Below are 10,140 nucleotides of genomic sequence, written 5' to 3'. Positions count from 1 at the left end.
GCCCACATATATAAAGGAGAAAGGGGGGTGGCCGGCCAGCCTTGGTGTGCCCCAAGGAGAGGAGGAATCCTCTTACTACTAGGAAGAGGATTCATCCTTTCCTAGTCCAACTAGGAAGAGGGAAGGGGGAAGGAAAGAGAGGGAGAGGGAGAGGGAGAGGGAAAGAGGGGATGCGCCCCCTTCCCCAAGTCCAATTCAGACTCCCCATGGGAGGGGGTGCGCCACCTCCTGGGCTGCAGCCCTCTCTCTCCCCTCAGGCCCACTAAGGCCCAATACTTCCCCGGGGGGTTCCGGTAACCCCTCCGGCACTCCAGTTTTCTCCGAAATCATCCGGAACACTTCCGGTGTCTGAATATAGCCGTCCAAAATATCAATCTTTATGTCTCAACCATTTCGAGACTCCTCGTCATGTCCGTGATCACATCTGGGACTCTGAACTACCTTCGGTACATCAAAACACATAAACTCATAATACTGATCGTCACCGAACTTTAAGCATGCGGACCCTACGGGTTCGAGAACTATGTAGACATGACCGAGGCTCGTCTCCGGTCAATAACCAATAGCGGAACCTGGATGCTCATATTGGTTCCTACATATTCTACGGAGATCTTTATCGGTTAAACCGCATAACAACATACGTTGTTCCCTTTGTCATCGGTATGTTACTTACCCGAGATTCGATCGTCGGTATCTCAATACCTAGTTCAATCTCATTACCGGCAAGTCTCTTTACTCATTCCATAATGCTACATCCCATAACTAACTCATTAGCTACATTGCTTCCAAGGCTTATTCTGATGTGCATTACCGAGAGGGCCCAGAGGTACCTCTCCGACAATCGGAGTGACAAATCCTAATATCGATCTATGCTAACTCAACAAGTACCATCGGAGACACCTGTAGAGTACCTTTATAATCACCTAGTTACGTTGTGATGTTTGGTAGCACACAAAGTGTTCCTCCGGTACTCGGGAGTTGCATAATCTCATAGTCATAGGAACATGTATAAGTCATGAAGAAAGCAATAGCAACAAACTAAACGATCATCGTGCTAAGCTAACAGATGGGTCAAGTCAGTCACATCATTCTCGAATGATGTGATCCTGTTAATCAAATGACAACTCATGTCTATGGTTAGGAAACTTAACCATCTTTGATTCAACGAGCTAGTTAAGTAGAGGCATACTAGTGACGCTATCTATGTATTCACACATGTACTAAGTTTCCGATTAATACAATTCTAGCATGAATAATAAACATTTATCATGATATAAGGAAATATAAATAACAACTTTATTATTGCCTCTAGGGCATATTTCCTTCAGTCTCCCACTTGCACTAGAGTCAATAATCTAGTTCACATCGTCATGTGATTTAACATCAATAGTTCACATCTTTATGTGATTAGTTCACATCTCCATGTGACTAACACCCTAAGGGTTTACTAGATTCAATAATCTAGTTCACATTGCTATGTTATTAACACCCAAAGAGTGATCATGTTTTGCTTGTGAGAGAAATTTAGTCAACGGGTCTGCCACATTCAGAGCCGTATGTATTTTGCAAATTTTCTATGTCTACAATGCTTTGCACGGAGCTACTCTAGACAATTGCTCCCACTTTCGACATGTATCTAGATCGAGACTTAGAGTCATCCATATCGGTGTCAAAGCTTGCATCGACGTAACTCTTTACGACGAACTCTTTGTCACCTCCATAATCGAGAAACATTTCCTTATTCCACTAAGGATATTTTTGATCGTTGTCCAGTGATCCACTCCTGGATCACCATTGTACCCTCTTGCCAAACTTATGGTGAGCTACACAATATGTCTGGTACACAGCATAGCATATTTTATAGAACCTATGACTGAGGCATAGGGAATGACTTTTCATTATATTTCGATTTTCTGCCGTGGTCGGGTTTTGACACTTTACTCAACTTCACACCTTGCAACACAGGCAAGAACTCCTTCTTTGACTTTTCCATTTTGAACTACTTCAAAATCTTGTCAAGGTATGTACTCATTGAAAATATATCAAGCGTCTTGATCTATCTCTATAGATCTTGATGCTCAATATGTAAGTAGCTTCACTGAGGTGTTTCTTTGAAAAACTCTTTTCAAAGACTCCTTTATGCTTTCCAAAAAATTCTATATTATTTCTGATCAACAATATGTCATTCACATATACTTATCAGAAATGTTGTAGTGCTCCCACTCACTTTCTTGTAAATACAGGCTTTACCGCAAGTCTGTATAAAAGCATATGCTTTGATCACTTTATCAAAGCATATATTCCAACTCCGAGATGCTTGCACCAGTACATAGATGGATCGCTGGAGCTTGCTCACTTTGTTAGCACTTTAAGGATCGACAAAACCTTCTGGTTGCATCATATACAACTCTTCTTTTAAGAAATCGATGAAGGAATACAGTTTTGACATCCATTTGCCAGATTTCATAAAATGCCGCAACTGCTAACATGATTCGGACAGACTTTTAAGCATCGATACGAGTGAGAAAATCTCATCATAGTCAACACCTTGAACTTGTCGAAAACATTTTGCGACCATTCGAGCTTTGTAGATAGTAACACTACTATTAGCATTCGTCTTCCTCTTGAAGATCCATTTATTCTTAATGACTCACCGATCATCGGGTAAGCCAATCAAAGTCCATACTTTGTTCTCATACATGGATCCCATCTCATATTTCATGGCCTCAAGCTATTTCGCGGAATCTGGGCTCATCATCGCTTCCTCATAGTTCGTAGGTTCGTCATGGTCAAGTAACATGACATCCATAACAGGATTACCGTACCACTCTAGTGCGGATCTCACTCTGGTTGACCTACGAGGTTCGGTAGTATCTTGATTTTAAGTTACATGATCATCATCATTAGCTTCCTCACTAATTGGTGTAGGAGTCACATGAACAGATTTCTATGATGAACTACTTTCCAATAAGGGGGCAGTTACAGTTACCTCATCAAGTTCTACTTTCCGCCCACTCACTTATTTCGAGAGAAACTCCTTCTCTAGAAAGGATCTATTCTTAACAACGAATGTCTTGCCTTTGGATCTGTGATAGAAGGTGTACCCAACTATCTCCTTTGGGTATCCTATGAAGACACATTTCTCCGATTTGGGTTTGAGCTTATCAGGATGAAACTTTTTCACATAAGCATCGCAACTCCAAACTTTAAGAAATGACAACTTTGGTTTCTTGCGAAACCACAGTTCATATGGCGTCGTCTCAACGGATTTAGATGGTGCCCTATTTAACATGAATGCAGCTGTCTCTAATGCATAACCCCAAAAAGATAGTGGTAAATCAGTAAGAGACATCATAGATTGCACCATATCTAATAAAGTATGATTATGATGTTCGGACACACCATTACGCTGTGGTGTTCCAGGTGGCGTAAGTTGCGAAACTATTCCGCATTGTTTCAAATGAAGACCAAACTCGTAACTCAAATATTCTCCTCCACGATCAGATCATAGAAACTTTATTTTCTTGTTACGATGATTTTCCACTTCACTCTGAAATTATTTGAACTTTTCAAATGTTTTAGATTTATGTTTCATCAAGAAGATATACCCATATCTTACTCAAATCATCTGTGCAGGTCAGAAAATAACGATACCTGCCGCAAGCCTCAACACTCATCGGACTGCATACATCAGTATGTATTATTTCCAACAAGTCTGTTGCTCGCTCAATTGTTCCAGAGAATGGAGTCTTAGTCATCTTGCCCATGAGGCATGGTTCGCAAGCATCAACTGATTCATAATCAAGTGATTCCAAAAGCCCATCAGCATGGATTTTCTTTATGCGCTTTACACCAATATGACCTAAACGGTAGTGCCATAAATAAGTTGCACTATCATTATTAACTTTGCATCTTTTGGCTTCAATATTATGAATATGTGTATCACTACGATCGAGATTCAATAAACCATTCACCTTGGGTGTATGACCATTGAAGGTTTTATTCATGTAAATAGAACAACAATTATTCTCTGACTTTAAATGAATAATCGTATTGTAATAAACATGATCAAATCATATTCATGCTTAACGCAAACACCAAATAACATTTATTTAGGTTCGACATTAATCCCGAAAGTATAGGGAGTGTGCGATGATGATCATATCAATCTTGGAACCACTTCCAACACACATCATCACTTCACCCTTAACTAGTCTCTGTTCATTCTGTAACTCCCGTTTCGAGTTACTAATCTCAGCAACTGAACTAGTATCAAATACTGAAGGGTTGCTATAAACACTAGTAAAGTACACATCAATAACATGTATATCAAATATACCTTTATTCACTTTGCCATCCTTCTTATCCGTCAAATACTTGGGGCAGCTCTGCTTCCAGTGACCAGTCCCTTTGCAGTAGAAGCACTTAGTCTCGGGCTTAGGTATAGACTTGGGCTTCTTCACTTGAGTAGCAACTTGCTTGTCATTTTTCTTGAAGTTCCCTTTCTTCCCTTTGCCCTTTTCTTGAAACTAGTGGTCTTGTCAACCATCAACACTTGATGCTTTTCTTGATTTCTACCTTCGTCGATTTCAGCATCACAAAGAGCTTGGGAATCGTTCCCATTATCCCTTGCATATTATAGTTCATCATGAAGTTTCAGTAACTTGGTCAGAGTGACTAGAGAACTCTATCAATCACTATCTTATCTGGAAGATTAGCTCCCTGCTACCTCTTGAGCACTACGTTGGTTTTCCCCGAAGAGGAAGGGATGATGCAGTAAAGTAGCGTAAGTATTTTTGTCAGTTTTTGAGAACCAAGGTATCAATCCAGTAGGAGGCTACGCGCGAGTCCCTCGCACCTGCACAAAACAAATAAATCCTCGCAACCAACGGGATAAGGGGTTGTCAATCCCTACACGGCCACTTACGAGAGTGAGATCTAATAGATATGATAAGATAATATTTTTGGTATTTTTATGATAAAGATGCAAAGTAAAATAAAAGCAGAGTAAAATCAAAGGAAATAACTAAGTATTGGAAGAATAATATGATGAAGATAGACCCGGGGGCCATAGGTTTCACTAGTGGCTTCTCTCAAGAGCATAGGTATTTTACGGTGGGTGAACGAATTACTGTTGAGCAATTGACAGAATTGAGCATAGTTATGAGAATATCTAGGTATGATCATGTATATAGGCATCACGTCCGAGACAAGTAGACCGACTCCTGCCTGCATCTACTACTATTACTCCACTCATCGACCGCTATCCAGCATGCATCTAGAGTATTAAGTTAATGAAAACAGAGTAATGCCTTAAGCAAGATGACATGATGTAGAGGGATAAACTCATGCAATATGATGAAAACCCCATCTTGTTTTCCTCGATGACAACAATACAATACGTGCCTTGCTGCCCCTACTGTCACTGGGAAAGGACACCGCAAGATTGAACCCAAAGCTAAGCACTTCTCCCATTGCAAGAAAGATCAATCTAGTAGGCCAAACCAAACTGATAATTCGAAGAGACTTGCAAAGATAACCAATCATACATAAAAGAATTCATAGAAGATTCAAATATTGTTCATAGATAGACTTGATCATAAACCCACAATTCATCGGTCTCAACAAACACACCGTAAAAAGAAGATTACATCGAATAGATCTCCACAGGAGAGGGGGAGAACATTGCATTGAGATCCAAAATGAGAGAAGAAGCCATCTAGCTAATAACTATGGACCCGTAGGTCTGAGGTAAACTGCTCACACTTCATCGGAGAGGCTATGGTGATGATGTAGAAGCCCTCCGTGATGGATACCACCTCCGGCGGAGCTCCGAATCAGGCCCCAAGTTGGGATCTTGTGGATACAGAAAGTTGCGGCGGTGGAATTAGGGTTTTGGCTCCGTATCTGATCGTTTGGGGGTATGTAGGTATATATAGGAGGAAGGAGTACGTCGGTGGAGCAACATGGGGCCCACGAGGGTGGAGGGCGCGCCTAGGGGGTGGGAGTGCCCCCCCTACCTCGTGGCCTCCTCCTTTGTTTCTTGACGTAGGGTCCAAGTCTCCTGGATCATGTTCGGTGAGAAAATCACGTTCCCAAAGGTTTCATTCCGTTTGGACTCCGTTTGATATTCCTTTTCTTCGGAACCCTAAAATAGGCAAAAAAAAACAGCAATTCTGGGTTGGGCCTCCGGTTAATAGGTTAGTCCCAAAAATAATATAAAAGTGGATAATAAAGCCCAATAATGTCCAAAACAGTAGACAATATAGCATGGATCAATCAAAAATTATAGATACGTTGGATACGTATCAATCCCACTTGATTCAAGTGATTTTAGTACTCAGACATTCTGAGCACATGCTCACTAGCTGAGCTATTCTCCTCCATCTTGTAGGCAAAGTGCTTGTCAAAGGTCTCATACCTTTCGACATGGGCATGAGTCTGAAATACTAATTTCAACTCCTGGAACATCTCATATGCTCCGTGGCGTTCAAAACGTCTTTGAAGCCCCGATTCTAAGTCGTAAAGCATGGTGCACTAAACTATCAAGTAGTCATCATATCGAGCTCGCCAAACATTCATAACGTCTGCATCTGCTCCTGCAATCGGTCTGTCACCTAGTGGTGCATCAAGGACATAATTCTTCTGTGCAGCAATGAGGATAATCCTTAGACCATGGATCCAATCCGCATCATTGCTACTAACATCTTTCAACTTAGTTTTTCTCTAGGAACATATCAAAATAAACGGGGAGCTACATTCCGAGCTATTGATCTACAACATAGTTATGCAAATACTGTTAGGACTAAGTTCATGATAAATTAAAGTTCAATTAATCATATTACTTAAGAACTCCCACTTAGATAGACATCCCTCTAGTCATCTAAATGATCACGTGATCCAAATCAACTAAACCATGTCCGATCATCACGTGAGATGGAGTAGTTTTCAATTGTGAACATCACTATGTTGATCATATCTACTATATGATTCACGCTCGACCTTTCGGTATCCAGTGCTCCGAGGCCATATCTGCATATGCTAGGCTCGTCAAGTTTAACCCGAGTATTCTACGTGTGCAAAACTGGCTTGCACCCGTTGTATGTGAACGTAGAGCTTATCACACCTGATCATCACGTGGTGTCTCGGCACGACGAACTTTCGCAACGGTGCATACTCAGGGAGAACACTTATACCTTGAAATTTAGTAAGAGATCATCTTATAATGCTACCGTCGATCAGCAAAATAATATGCATAAAAGATAAACATCACATGCAATCAATATAAGTGATATGATATGGCCATCATCATCTTGTGCCTGTGATCTCCATCTCCAAAGCACCGTCATGATCACCATTGTCACCGACTTGACACCTTGATCTCCATCGAAGCATCGTTGTCATCACGCCAACTATTGCCTCCACGACTATCACTACCGCTTAGTGATAAAGTAAAGCAATTACATGGCGATTGCATTTCATAAAAAGCGACAACCATATGGCTCCTGCAAGTTGCCGATAACTGTGTTACAAAACATGATCATCTCATACAATAAAATTTAGCATCATGTCTTGACCATATCACATCACCACATGCCCTGCAAAAACAAGTTAGACGTCCTCTACTTTGTTGTTGCAAGTTTTACGTGGCTGCTACGGGCTGAGCAAGAACCATTCTTACCTACGCATCAAGAACCACAACACGGTATAGTGATTGCTTTTTGATCTTCAGAAAGAACCTTGTTCATTGAATCCGATTCAACTAAAGCTGGAGAAACAGACACCCACTAGCCACCTGTGTGCGAAGCACGTCGGTAGAACCAGTCTCGCGTAAGCGTACGCGTAATGTCAGTCTGGGCCGCTTCATCCAACAATGCCGCTGAATCAAGAATCAACTAGTGACGGCAAGCCATATACATATACCCACGCCCACAAATCCTTTGTGTTCTACTCGTGCATATGACATCTATGCATAAACCTGGCTCAGATGCCACCGTTGGGAAACGTAGTAATTTCAAAATTTTCCTACGCACACGAAAGATCATGGTGATGCATATCAACGAGAGGGGAGAGTACCGTCCACGTACCCTCGTAGACCGTAAGCGCAAGAGTTATGAGAACGCGGTTGATGTAGTCGTACGTCTTCACGATCTGACCAATCCAAGTACCGAACGCACGACACCTCCGAGTTCAGCACATGTTCAGCTCGATGACGTCCCACGAACTCCGATCTAGCAGAGCTTCACAGGAGAGTTCCGTCAGCACGACGGCGTAATGACGGTGATGATGTTGCTACCGACGCAGGGCTTCGCCTAAGCACCACTACGATATGATCAAGGTGGATTATGGTGGAGGGGGGCACCGCACACGGCTTGGAACAATCAACTTGTGTGTCTTTGCCCCCCCATATATAAAGGAGCAAGGGGAGGCCGGCCAGCCTTGGTGCGCCCCAAGGAGAGGAGGAGTCCTCTTCCTACTAGGAAGAGGATTCATCCTTTCCTAGTCCAACTAGGAAGATGGAACAGGGAAGGAAAGAGAGGGAGAGGGAGAGGGAAAGAGGGGTCGTGCCCCTTCCCCTAGTCCAATTCGGACTCCCCATGGGAGGGGGGCGCGCCACCTCCTGGGCTGCAGCCCTCTCTCTCCCCTTAGGCCCACTAAGGCCCAATACTTCCCCGGGGGGTTCCGGTAACCCCTCTGGCACTCCGGTTCTCTCCGAAATCATCCGGAATGCTTCTGATGTCCGAATATAGCCGTCCAATATATCAATCTTTACGTCTCGACCACTTCGAGACTCCTCGTCATGTACGTGATCACATCCGGGACTCCGAACTACCTTCGGTACATCAAAACACATAAACTCAAAATACCAATCGTCACCGAACTTTAAGCGTGCGGACCCTACCGGTTCGAGAACTATGTAGACATGACAGAGACTCGTCTCTGGTCAATAACCAATAGCGGAACCTGGATGCTCATATTGGTTCCTACATATTCTACGAAGATCTTTATCGGTCAAACCGCATAACAACATGCGTTGTTCCCTTTGTCATCGGTATGTTACTTGCCCGAGATTCGATCATTGGTATCTCAATACCTAGTTCAATCTCATTACCAGCAAGTCTCTTTACTCATTCCATAATGCTACATCCCGTAACTACCTCATGAGCTACATTGCTTGCAAGGCTTATTGTGATGTGCATTACCGAGAGGGCCCAGAGATACCTCTCCGACAATCGGAGTGACAAATCCTAATCTCGATCTATGCCAACTCAACAAGTACCATCAGAGACACCTGTAGAGTACCTTTATAATCACCCAGCTCCGTTGTGACATTTGGTAGCACACAAAGTGTTCCTCCGGTACTCGGGAGTTGCATAATCTCACAGTCATAGGAACATGTATAAGTCATGAAGAAAGCAATAGCAATAAACTAAATGATCATCATGATAAGCTAACGGATGGGTCAAATCAATCACATCATTCTCTAATGATGTGATCCCGTTAATCAAATGACAACTCATGTCTATGGTTACGAAACTTAACCATCTTTGATTCAACGAGCTAGTTAAGTAGAGGCATACTAGTGACACTCTGTTTGTCTATGTATTCACACATGTACTAAGTTTCCGGTTAATACAATTCTAGCATGAATAATAAACATTTATCATGATATAAGGAAATATAAACAACAACTTTATTATTGCCTCTAGGGCATATTTCCTTCATATCTATAGAGTGCACACATCTAGGGGGAGCCTGTCTATATTTTTTAGATGTTGGGTATGCTTATGTACATTTTATATCGTTATGTGCAAATCCCGTATTGTCATCAATCCACCAAAAAGGGGGAGATTATAAGGGCATATTTCTCCCTATGTGGTTTTGGTGATTGATGATAGTGCATTTGCGGACTAATCGTGTGCATTGAGCATTTCAGATATCTCATGTATATGCACAAGACGATTCGGTGCCCCTCGGAGCATATCGAAGATGGCATTTTTTCTACATTTCTTTTCGATGGATTTTGAGTCGTAAGAAAGCCGTACTATTAAGAGGGGGTCCGCTTCAGAAAGGTTAGGGTGGAATCAGCACGTATGCATCTGTTCCTTTGCACCATCTTTCCTTTGATGCATTGGAGAA

Source organism: Triticum dicoccoides, chromosome 2A, assembly GCF_002162155.2.
Source record: "Triticum dicoccoides isolate Atlit2015 ecotype Zavitan chromosome 2A, WEW_v2.0, whole genome shotgun sequence".
Lineage (NCBI taxonomy): Eukaryota > Viridiplantae > Streptophyta > Magnoliopsida > Poales > Poaceae > Triticum > Triticum dicoccoides.
The sequence above is the reverse complement of the archived record's forward strand: the minus strand, read 5'-3'. Positions refer to the sequence as shown.